We start from the raw sequence: 11,340 nt of genomic DNA, 5'->3' as shown, positions 1-11,340 counted from the left end.
TTCAGTTTCATTGAGAAAATAGCAGTATAGTTGTAGATGTAATAGTATAATTTCTGCTTTATGTATTAGTTTGGTTTGGTTTGGTTGTTTTGCTTTACGGCATATCAACCCTTTTCGGATTATTTAATGGCGAATCCAGTTATTTTTGAAATATTATTCATGTTGCATCCAGTTATTTTGTAGAAGGTTTTTATTCTTAACGCTCTTTGTATTTTCAATTGCCATTTTGTAGTGTTTGGTTTGGTTGTTTTATAGTGGATTTTATCGTTTTTTTCCCTGCCCTGCAGAGCATGAATGAGTTTTGCAATGGGAGAGGGAAAAGTGTTACAGATTTAATGTTTGGTACATTTTAAGTTAGTAAACCTGTAATACAAATAGAAAGGGGAAATGGGAAGAAGGAAAAAAGGGGAAAGGTGGGCTGTTGTTTTTGTTTTTGCAGTAATAAGTTTTGCAAAAAGAAATAGAAAACAAAAAGGCTCTATGTTAAGTGCATTTCATCTCAGGAAACCAATATTTTCAGACGGCCTGATCCGGTAGCACCAGCTATTTCATATATAGAAGTATTAGTATAGTTTTAGTTTCATGTATAAAAGTATTAGCATAGTTCAAGTTCATAGATAAAATATTAGTATAGTGTTACTTTCATATATAGAAGTATTAGTATATTGTTAGTTTCACATATAAAAGTATTAGTATAGTGTTTATTTCACATATAAAGTATTAGTACAGTTTTAGTTTAATGTATAAAAGTATTAGTATAGTTCAAGTTTCACATATAGAAGTAGTAGCATGGTTTCAGTTCAATAGAAATGTCCGTATAGTTGCGATTTCATATGCAGAAGTATTCGTATAGTTTAAGTTTTACAAATAGTAATAGTAGTATAGTTTCAGTTCTATATACAGAAGTAATAGTATAGGGTTAGTTTAATATATAGAAGCAGTAGTATAATGTCAGTGTCGCACATGGGAGTTGTAGTATCATTTCGATTTCATATATAGAAGTAGTAATATAGTGCCAGTTTTATATATAGATATAATAATAAAGTTTTGGTTTAATAGATATAGTATTAGTATAGTCTCGATTTCATATAGTAGTATTCACATATACAGTAAGTTTCAGATATATAACTAATAGTAATATTTGTGATTTCAGGTCGACAGATTCTAAATCTCCATTGGATAAAAAATAAAACGCTTCTGTAAGTAGTGTTAGTTTCATTCAGCTTCATCCGTTTTAATGACCTTAGGAAATGAAAGACATCTGATAATATAAAACTCTTTATATTTCAAAAAAGAGTCTAGTGTTACGGTATTAAATCACATAGAATATTGACGTTAAAACAGACGGAACAAATAAATACCCTTCTTAAAACATGATTTAAATTGCACAAGATTTCATTTTTAAATGCATAAAACTGTAATTGGAAAATGAACTTATGGCTTTTAATTTCCTTTCAAGCGGCCATCTTGGCTAAAAATAATATCCTTCCAGAATTTGATAAATGACCATGGATGGACGGGGAAGTTTTGTCATCATGATCTACTACTTTAACTTTGCACTTGCACAGCTTGAACCAATGGTTTGTACATTATCAAGTTGTCAGTGGGGAACAGGAATTTGCAGATAGGCAGTAGCTTTCCGAATTGGCTTTCCTTCGACTGATCTCTATGCATTCTGTGACTTTACGACCATTCGCCCGTCGATGAAATACTGTCGTCATATCAGGCCTAGTGCATCCATCATTAGTTTTTCTCACTCTTAGACATAGATATTGTAATGGGATTTTGTAAATGATTTAAAACTAAAAACAATGAGGGGGAAAAACGATAGAGGGATGAAATAGGGAATGCGTAAAAATGGAAAGAGAAGTGAAAAGGCAAAGAGAAAATAAGATAAATATATAGGAAATAGATAGATAATCTATATATCCATCTATATATATAAAAGCGAAAATGTATGCATGTGTGTATGTATGTTTGTATGTATGTATGTATGTGTGTATGTTCGTGTGTTGCTAAAAACTTTCGACAGACAGAACAAAAATTCACAAATTTGGTCTCATATGAAAACCCCATCCTTCGCCCGACGAATATCGAAAAATTGGCCAAAAACGTTAATTTTTTCACCCTAAAATCAGCACTTTTCTACAGGGGGGGTCAGCAAAAATTGTAGTCTCATGACGAGATCGGCTCTACGCATGCGTCAGACGACGTTTACTTTAAATATTTGAAGAACTGACGTTTACTTTAAATATTTGAAGAACTGACACAGTTTCATGTACGTCGTGTTAGGTCAGTAAGTTAGAGCGTTGTGTCATCATCTAAAGGTTTTGGGTTCGAATCGTGGTGTAAGATATCTTTTTTTTCGGGTTATTTAAGCCATTTTTCACGCAACGTTCGTTTTTCTGGTTTTTTTACTTCGCTTATTCTTAGGTTTTCATTAATACTCCCCACCTCCGATCGACCACATACACACCCAAAAACCCCTACCGATTTTTTAAATTTTAATATCGAAACAGGCTTATTTAAGCCATTTTTCACGTGTTTTTTTGTTTTTATTTTTCATAAGTTTTAACGGTCGTTTTTCTGTTTTCTTTTTTGTTTTTCATATTTTTACATTTAACATCGTTCGTTTGCCTTACGTTATTTTTTTTTTTTTTTTTTACTTCGCTTATTCTTATGTTTTGATTACCCCCCCCCACCGCCCGGGTACCCCCCGCTTTATTTTTCAGATAAGTTTTAACGTTAATTTTTCTGTTTTCTTTTTTACTTCGCTTATTCTTAGGTTTTCATTAACACCCCCCCACCCCCGCCCGACCACACACACCTCCAAACACTCGGGCAACGCCGGGTACCCCCCCGCTAGTCTATATATATAAAAGCGAAAATGTATGTATGTATGTATGTGTGTATGTTTGTGTGTTGCTAAAAACTTTCGACAGAGAGGACAAAAATTCATAAATTTGGTCTCATATGAAAGCCCCATCCTTCGCCCGACGAATATCGAAAAATTGGCCAAAAAACATTATTTTTTTCATTCTGAAATCGGCACTTTTCTTCAGGGGGGGGTCAGCAAAAACCATCCTCTCATGACGAGATCGGTTCTACGCATGCGTCAGACGACGTCATAACCTGATTTAGTTTAAATATTTGAAGAACTGACACAGTTTCATATACTTTGCGTTAGGTCAGTAAGTTAGTGCGTTGTATCATTATCTAAAAGTTTTGGGTTCGAATCGTGGTGTGAGACGTTTTTTTTTCGATTTTTAAAATTTTAATATTGAAGCAGTGTTATTTAAGCCATTAATCACGTAACGTTCATTTTACGTTTTTTTTTACTTCGCTTATTCTTAGGTTTTCATTAACACCCCCACCCCGACCGACCACACATACCCCGAAACACCCGGGTATCCACCGATTTTTTAAATTTTAATATCGAAACAGGCTTATTTAAGCCATTTTTCACGTGTTTTTTTTTGTTTTTTTTTATTTTTCAGATTTTTTAAAGCAGTTTTAACGTGCGTTTTTCTGTTTTCTTTTTTGTTTTTTCGATTTTTATATTTAACATTGTTCGTTTGCCTTTGGTTAGTTTTTTTAATGTTTTTCGACTGATCTCTATGCATTCTGTGACTTTACGACCATTCGCCCGTCGACGAAATATTGTCGTCATATCAGGGCTAGTGCATCCATCATTAGTTTCTCACTCTTAGACATAGATATTGTAATGGGATTTTGTAAAGGATTAAAAATTAAAAACAACGAGAGGGGGAAAAACGATAGAGGGATGAAATAGGAAATGCGTAAAAATGGAAAGAGAAGTGAAAAGACAAAGAGAAAATAAGATAAATATAGAGGAAATAGATAGATAATCTATATATCCATCTATATATATAAATCCCAAACGTCTGTGAGTTTGTATGTTTGTATGTAACGCTAAAACTTTTGAAAGACACAACCAGACTTGATAAATTTGGTATCATATCGAAGCCCCGTGTCCCGGATGACAAATATCGAAATTTCACGTCAAACGGACGAGGAGAAAGGGGTAAACGTATCAGTTATCTCCAAGGGGGTCCCAAAAAAAACTGTCATTGTAATGCTTTTTATTACGTAATTCTTGAATGATCCAATGTAATTAATACGTAAAAAAAAAAAAGCTTAGTCATGTCACGTGACGTGACGTCAACGTCCACTAATGGCGAACAATTGTTAATAAAAAAATCTTTCTCCGATACTTTTGCATTTTTCTCTTCGGCTCAGTTATATCTTTTTTTTTACTTTATGCCAATGTTTCCATCGTTATTACCTGGTTAAAAATATTATTTATACAAGAGTTTTAACGAAAAATGTCAGGAAAAAATGTACGGGAATAAAAAAATTCACCTTTCAAAATATTAGACGATTATAAAAATATCGTATTATTTATGTAATGTAAAATAATTAGCCATTTTGTATATTACCACGTGACCTCATACCTCTTAAGCTGGAAGGGGGGGGAGTAAAACCAACACCGTCTCTCTCTCTCACACTTACTCTCTCTCTCTCTCTCTCTCTCTCTCACTTTCTCTATCACCCTCTTTCTATTTTTCTATTCGTTTAAAAACACTTAGTCATGTCACGTGACGTGACGTCAACGTTCAGTGTGCACCGGTTTGGTTACTATGGAAACACTTAATTTTTGTGCTGCTTCGAAAAGGAACAAAATTCATTATACACCGCTTTCTCTTCCCTCCCTCTCTCTCTCTCTCTCTCTCTCTCTCTCTCTCTACACCCACTTTCTCTTTAAAACCAGTCGGTGTGTTTTTGATGTTACGTACGTATTTTTTATATTTTTATCTCAGTAATTTTTATTATATTTAATAGCATTTTCTTTTTTTTTTTTTCATGGGAAATTATTTTTCTATTCGTTTTAAGAAAATTCTATTAAAAAATAAAAATGCGATAAATTCTGGCAACAGTTATTTATTTATGCTATTCGCAGCCGGCCGGAAGAAACGCGCTTAGACATTTTGTAAACATTGTTTTTAAAAAATAAAAAATAATACTTCTATTATGTTTTAAACGACTGTAATAGTTTATTTTGGAAGTATATTTCATAAGGAAAATAAACAACCCACTTTAAAAACAGAAATTACGAGTTTTATATATTTTATTCGCAGTTTTTTTTGGGGGGGTAGTCCAGTGTAACAGTTTGTTGAAAAAGTGTAGAATTCAATTAAAAAAACAGCACCGTCTTTTTTTTTTTTTTTAAATAAAACTAAAAACTTTATTTTTAAAATTTCGATGTTTGACAAACAGTCCATTATGTCTGTAACAGTTTGTTGAAAAAGTGTAGAATTCAATTAAAAAAACAACACCGTCTTTTTTTTTTTTTTAAATAAAACTAATTTTAAAATTTCGATGTTCGAAAAAGAGTCCATAAAGAATAAAACAGTTATTAAATACAAAAAAAAGTCCATTAATTTGAACTTAAAGCCTGTTTGAATAAAACTTATATAAAAAAAAACCGTCACTTCCGGCAAATGGCTATGTAAACAACTGGTGGCATTTTTCGAATACATCGGTAAACACTGTATGTTTTTCGAGCTGAATAAATATGTTACATTGAATAAAAACACAAAAAATATATCCAGTTGGATAGAAAAGTAACTTATCTTGCCTTTCCTAACATTTATTTGTTATATATTTGTCTTTTGACCGTCCACTAATGGCGAGTTTTTTTTTTTTTTAAATAAAACTAATTTTAAAATTTCGATGTTAGAAAAACAGTCCATCACATGTCAATATAAAAATTCTCTTTTTGTTTGATAAAAAGAATAAACAGTTAATAGATACAACAAAAAAGTCCATTAAGTTCAACAAACTAAACTCTTTTATTTATAATAAAACTCTTCGACAGTTTAAATGCTTTCAAAATCCTATGTAAGTATATCGTTTTTACTGTACACAGATTCGAAAAAGTTGTCATCAAACAAATATATGACAGAGTTGAATAAATATGTTACATTGATTAAAAACACTTCTTATTAGCATTTTCTTTTTATATGACAACGTTAATGTTCATGAATCTCTCTTTTAATCATTTTTATCGACTATCAGCCAAATAACCGGGGTCTAAAATTTGGGAAATTATTTTTCTATTCATTTAAAGAATATGCTATTAAAAAAGAAAAAGTCGATAAAAGTTAGACATAAACAGTAAAAAAATAGAAGATATTATTATTAAATAACAATAATTATTAAAAATAAATATTAACATTTACAATAATAAAATGAGTTAGTATTAAAAATAATTATTAAAATAAAAATGAGTTTATTATTAAAAATACATATTAATATTCAAATAAAATTGTTTTTATTATTAAAAATAAATATTAATATTTAAAGTAGAATAAAATGTGTTTATTATTATAAATAAATATTAATATTTAAAATAATATGTGTTTATTATTAAAAATAAATATTAATATTTAAAATAATATAATGTGTTTATTATTACAAATAAATATTAATATTAAAATAAAATGTGTTTATTATTAAAAATAAATATTAAGGAAGGTCAACAGGTGGAGGAAAAATAGTCAATGCAGGTCATACCACCTGACCAGCTAAAATCGCCTTTTTATATAAGGCAGACAGTCAGACTATTTGCCTTGAGGGCGGGCTAAGCCCTCCTACCCCCCCCCCACCCCAAAGCTGAGAGCTGGGGAAACTTCTCTCAGAAGGGGTATGGGAGGACAGGGAGACCTTCCCTCTTTCAACTAAGAGATAGATATCCTTTTGTATGGTTGATTGACCCCCCCCCCCTGTCGGTTCCGCTTACTCCATTCAGAAAGAGATCAACCTTACATAAAAAAAAAAAAAATATGGGGACAGGGAAGCCTTCCCGGGCCCCCTTTCTGGGAGGAGAAGTTCCCCGGCTCCTACCTTTTTGGGAGTGCTCAGCCCGCCCTCCAGTCAACAACAATATTTGAAGAATAAAGATATTTTTGTTTTTGTGTTTTAGGTGGTGAAGGTGATCTGGGGAGTGTTTTTTTTTTCACAAAAAAGGTACTTTTTACGAATGGGTATCCAAGAAAATTACAGTATTTTGTCAGAAATTAAGGTTTTCATTGACCACTCTCAATACTATCAGAAATGAACAAAGTTAATTAAACAGTCTACACAATATAAACTAACTGTTTTGTTGGCTTTTTATTCTAACTCCAAACTAACCCATAACTACATTTTTCTTTTATTTTGCAAATTTTATTTCCTTTAGTTTATATTGTGTAGCTGAATCAGAAATTGATTTATCTTTTGTCACCAAAATAAAATTACTTGGTAATCACCCAATTTCTGCCACAAAATTTTAATTGGCAAAACTCATAAGCATAAAATATATATTTTCTAATTTCATCTTTTTTTTTTTTACATAATCTGGTTTGATGTTTTCCTAAATATTCAAATCACTATATTTTGCTGCTTAATATTAAATACAGCAAATGAGTTATTTTTATGCATCAAACAATTACATTTTCTCATTCATCCAAACTAATCACTGAACATCAATTTCATATTTTCTTCACTAAAATATTACTATGCTTGATGTCATCAAGTAGAGCGGATCATTTTTTTTTACATTTGTTTACACATTTTTTACAAATGTTTTTGAGAGTCCATACAAAGTTATAAGTGTTCAACATTTTTTTTCATTTGAATATATTTTGTCTAAGATTCTTAGCCTATGTCATTGCATACCAATTTGTTTCTTGAAAGTTAAGTTCACTGTAAAAACATCTGATACACCAAAATCCCTGATACCTGTTTCTTATAAGCGCCAAATAACTATCACTATTTCGATTTGTGTTTCATGAGAACAATTCAATATTGATACATTATAAGAAACATTTCCAGTGCTTTTCTCTTTTTAGCAATAGTTGGTTGATAATTAGAGGACACAACTAACCCTATACTATGCTTTACTTTGTTTTGTATATATATTTTGTATTGTGTGAAATTAACAAAGATTCATATGCAGGAATCTGTTGATACATTCCAAGAATCCCAATGCGACCAACAAACTTGAAAGACTACAATTTCTTTTTACTATGACCAATAAGAAAGCTCAAGGACTAAGTTGTTGGACTCATCCTGATCACCATTTTAAATTATTGTTAACAGTAAGTTTAACATTTTAAGTACAGAATAATATTCCTTTTGATATTTATAAATTACTATTTTCTGTGACAGATGTTACTTTTTCAATATTGATTGTACCCTCTTTTGTGTTTTTAAATTTTGCATACAATAATATTAAGCACACCATACCAAGACCACTATTTGAGCATCTAATAAACTGCCTACCAAGACCAATGTTTTCAAGTGACAATGGAGAGTATTCATGTTATGTTTCACATTTTTATGTTTTGAAATATTTTGCTGCTTAATATCAAATTCAGCAGATGTTTACTTTGTTTTGTGTATATACTTTATATTAGGTAGAATAAACAAAACTTAATTTCGCTACCATCATTATTTGTAGTGACATGCACTGTTAACATAAATAAAATCAATGGTGACAATCCCTGATACCTGTTTCGTATAAGCACCAAATAACTATGATAATGTGTTATTGTTGATACATTATAATAAACATTTCCATTGACTGGTCGTTTGCTTAGCTTAGGTTTACATCATTTTTTCACAATGTTTCTCTACTTGCTTTCAGCATGAGAGCAGATCATATTCTGCACATGTTTCATGCATATCACAAAAACTTATAATATTTGATCAACATTTGACTAACAATTTTACAAAAAAGACCTACCACCTTAAGGGGGGTAAAGGTAAGGCTCCCCACATAACCATAAAAGAAAGCCGCCCCCCCATACAGTGGGAAAGAGCTCCCTTCCCATTCTGGGGCAGAGAAGGGGCAAGGAAAACTCTTAAACATAAATGGTCAACGGAGGGTATACACCCTGGGAAACTAAAAGTCTATATGGAATCTGCATAAATTAAAATATCCTGTTTAAGCGTATTGTATGACAGGGAGGGAAGGTCAACAGGTGGAAGAAAAATGGTCTAGGCAGAGCATACCGCCTGACAAGCTAAAATCGCCTTTTTATATACGGCAGACAATCAGACTCTGATTGCCTGGACGGCGGGCTGAGCAATGAATGTGGAAGCCGGGGAACTTCTCTCTGAAGGAGGATGGGAGGCCCAGGGAGCCTTCGGTCTCCTCCTAAGAGAGGGATATCCTCTTACTCCCTTTGGAAAGAGATCAACCTTACACAAAACAAAAAATATGGGAAGAGAAGCCTTCCCGGGCCCCCCCTCCCCCTTCTGGGAGGAGAAGTTCCCTGGCTCCAACCTTTTTTTTGGGGGGGGGCCTAAGCCTGTCCTCCAGGCAACCAAATGAAAAAGAAATTTACCCATCCCACCTTTGTAGGAAGTGTGCTCAGCCCACCTTCTGAGCCACTGTGAAAGTTTCCTTCCACCAAAAGGGAAGGGAACGAGGAAGGAAAAGTCTCTGAGAATCTTCATGCAATTTCTTTGACAAAGAAACTGTTTTCACTTGATTCCACACAAAATTTTTATTGCTTTTTCATCTATTGTCTTATATTAGGATTTCTTTAAGCATGTTATTTTATTTAAGAGTACTAAATAGCTTTTCAGTTTCTTGAGACTCTTTCAACTGTCTGGATTCTGCAGCAACGTTGTGGAGTGATATGTAAAACATAAATTGGTACTATATAACAATAGGTATGTAGAATTCTAACTCGCCAGTGTTGATCGTTTCAATTATTTACAAATTCACCAGGTCCTAGATATGACCATAAACTGTATCCAAACATGGGGCTTTGTGAAGTGTGAAGCCACCATTTAATTGCTATTAATTATTATTACTGTTAAAAACTCAAGAAATATCCGAAAATATGTCAACCTTACAAAAAAGAACTACCACCTTAAGTGGAGTAGAGGTAAGGCTCCCCCACATAACCATAAAAGAAAGCCGCCCCCCCCTACAGGGGGAAAGAGCTCCCCTCCCATTCCAGGGTAGGGAAGGAGTAAGGAAAACTCTTAAACATAAATGGTCAACGAAGGGTATACACCCTGGGAAGCTAAAAGAGCCTTTTTATACAGCTCATCTGATGGCAAAACTTAAAAAGATAAAGAGATCAATAGCTATAGCCAGCCGGTCTCATGAACACAGGTTTACACTCCATCCAAGTTCAGTTGAGGCCTCTATTTCCTCCGTGCGAATAAGGTCCTGACCCCTCCCCAAGTGCGGGGAGTTTGCCCGACTCCACTCCGGGCACACTTAACAAGAAAACTACCCCCTCCCTAATGCAGGAGAGAGAATGCTCACTGCTTGATCTCCTTCTTTGGTTGGATGACTGCCACCTCCCCATAGCGAGGGGTAAAAAAAAAAAGCAAATCACCCCTTCAGCCCTTCCCTGCATAGCACGGCTCCCTCCTTCAGGGAGGGAAGGTCAATAGGTGGAGGAAAAATAGTCAACGCAGGGCATACCGCCTGAGAAGCTAAAATCGCCTTTTTATATACGGCAGACAGTCAGACTCTATTTGCCTTGAGGGCGGGCTAAGCCCCTCCCCCAAATTTGAGAGCCGGAGAAACTTCTCCTCTCAGAAGCTGGAGGGGAGGCCAGGGAGCCTTCCCTCTTTCAACTAAGAGACGGATATATATGTATCTTTCTTTTCTTTGCTTATTTCTTGGTACTAAGGATTTCTGTATGCATGTTATTTTATTTAAGAGTACTAAATAGCTTTTCAGTTTCTTGAGACTCTTTCACCTGTCTGGATTCTGCAGCAACGTTGTGGAGTGATATGTAAAACATAAATTGGTACTTTATAACAATAGGTATGTAGAATTCTAACTCGCCAGTGTTGATCGCTTCGATTATTTACAAATTCACCAGGTCCTGGATATGACCATAAACTGTATCCAAACGTGGGGCTTTGTGAAGTGTGAAGCCACCATTTAATTGCTATTGCTACCAGGTCCACTCTGATCTAGAGTGGTAGTACCTGTTAGGGTCCCAATTATGAGTTAAATAGAAACCAACATTAAATAAACAAATATATTCAAGGAAAAATATGTCACTGGATTTGGCATGAAATAACCTGATATAGTGTTGATATGTCATAAAACAAAATGAACCAACAAATTCACCAATCGACACATTATCAACAAATGTATCTTTCTTTTCCTTTTTCTATGCTTATTTCTTGGTTCTAAGCTTATCATTAACAAACCCTGACATTTCTTTTACTTTGTTTTGTGTATATATTTTATTTTGTGTAGAATTAAAAAAAAAAAAAAAAAAATTACATTTCGCT

Source organism: Euprymna scolopes, chromosome 38 (genome assembly GCF_053919585.1).
Source record: "Euprymna scolopes isolate OS-2025 chromosome 38, ASM5391958v1, whole genome shotgun sequence".
In the NCBI taxonomy this organism is placed as follows: Eukaryota; Metazoa; Mollusca; class Cephalopoda; order Sepiida; family Sepiolidae; genus Euprymna; species Euprymna scolopes.
Note: the sequence above shows the minus strand (reverse complement) of the source record.